A 2,337-nucleotide genomic window follows, 5' to 3' on the forward strand; every position below is an offset into this window, starting at 1 on the left:
AGGGTCTATATCTCACTTACATTCTTACAGTATCTGTCCCCCCCACACTCTGTCCATTTCTAAGTATATGTTCTATAACCCTGACTTATTCTCCTTCACTCTCTACTCGTCTTCTCTTCCTCTGTCCTCTCATTTACTATTCACTTTCTTCTCTTTATTCACCCTCGAAACTCTCTTGGTTTCTCGCATTCAATCTCTACACTCTTTTTATCCCAGTCTCATGAACTGCTCATGCATCCCCCTCTTTCTCTATCTCATCTCTCTCCCTTCTGTCTGTCTTTCTCTCTGTCTCCTTTACTCTCTACATTTCCTTTCTCTCTTTTTCCCTTTCTTCACTATTTCATTCTCTACCTTTCCTCTCTCTCTCATTGACTTCCTTTATTTCCATTTTCTGTCTCTCATTCGCTATACGTTTCATTCTCCTTCTCCCTCTCTGTCTCTCTTTCTCCCCCTCTCTTTCCTTATTTTCTTTATTTTTCTCTGTCTCCCACTCTCTTTCCCTCTCTCTCTCTCTCTTATTTACTATCTACATTTCCTCTTTATCCCTTTTCCTCTTTTTCTCTGCCTCATTGTCTCATGTCTTTAACTCTATCCCACTATATTTCCTCTCACTGACTTTCTTCATATCTCTTCTCTCTCTCTCTCTCTCTCTCTCTCTCTCTCTCTCTCTCTCCCTCCCCCCTCTCTCTCTGTCTCTCTCTCTCGTGTTATAAATTCTCACTCACCCTCTTTTCTGTTTCATATCTGTGTTACCCGATGGGGCTCATACACAGACTTCTGGATAATATACCAATGAAGCTGCCTCAGCAATTTTCAAGGGCATCCCGTATATGCCCCATATGCCCAGTATAAAGCATGGTCTTGCCCACTCTGCCAGATTGAAGAAAAAGTAAAAGGGGAGGATTGAGGATTTGATGGCAGTGAAAGTATTAACGGGGATCAGAACGAGAGATACAGAAGGAAGGAGAGACACTCTGAACATCTGTCTAATGCAGCCAATACAAATGACATTAGTGATATTGAAGAGAGGAGCTTGAAGCACTGTGAGCTGGGATTACAAGGGCAGACACAATCCGATTAGAAACTGCTCCTCTTATGCCAGTCACAGAGCAGCAACCTGCAAGATAATAACTGATGAGCAAAGGGAGGTCAATACTTAACTCCTTCACTCTTGGCATGTTTACACAGAGCTCGCACCTATATACAATGTATACACATTCTATGTTTATAAAATCTGAATAGCTACAAATATGATTACATTTGGTGCATTTTTAACGATCAACTGTCTATTTAGCTGTTGTTTTCTACCGATTTACTCTATCTATCTATCTATCTATCTATCTATCTATCTATCTATCTATCTATCTATCTATCTATCTATCTTATCTATCTATCTATCTATCTATCTATCTATCTATCTATCTATCTATCTATCTATCTATCTATCTATCTATCTATCTATCTATCTATCTATCTATCTATCTATCTATCGTCTATCATCTATCTATCTATCTATCTATCTATCTATCTATCTATCTATCTATCTATCTATCTATCTATCTATCTATCTATCTATCTATCTATCTATTTATCTATCTATCTATCTATCTATCCATCCATCCTCTATCTATCTATCTATCTATCTATCTATCTATCTATCTATCTATCTATCTATCTATCTATCTATCTATCTATCTATCTATCGTCTATCATCTATCTATCTATCTATCTATCTATCTATCTATCTATCTATCTATCTATCTATCTATCTATCTATCTATCTATCTATCTATCTATCTATCTATCTATCTATCTATCTATCTATCTATCTATCTATCGTCTATCATCTATCTATCTATCTATCTATCTATCTATCTATCTATCTATCTATCTATCTATCTATCTATCTATCTATCTATCTATCTATCTATCTATCTATCTATCCATCCATCCTCTATCTATCTATCTATCTATCTATCTATCTATCTATCTATCTATCTATCTATCTATCTATCTATCTATCTATCTATCTATCTATCTATCTATCTATCTATCTATCTCTATCACTTTCTGTCTGCCTATAATATGTTTTATCTGCTTGTCTGTCTGGTTGGCTTGTTTTATCATCTCATTTAAATTGCAGGAGATACATGAGAAGGTACTGTGTATGGTAGTAACCTGTGCACACACAAATTCAGTGCTTGGTCCTAGTAGGTAAACAAACAGGAAAGGAAACAAAAGAGCTGATCAGGTAATTCTCTGCATCATATTGTATATGTGTTTTGGAGGAGAGATCCTTTATTACATCACAGGAAGAAGCTGATGTAAACAGCCTGT

Source organism: Rhinoderma darwinii, chromosome 1 (genome assembly GCF_050947455.1).
Source record: "Rhinoderma darwinii isolate aRhiDar2 chromosome 1, aRhiDar2.hap1, whole genome shotgun sequence".
Lineage (NCBI taxonomy): Eukaryota > Metazoa > Chordata > Amphibia > Anura > Rhinodermatidae > Rhinoderma > Rhinoderma darwinii.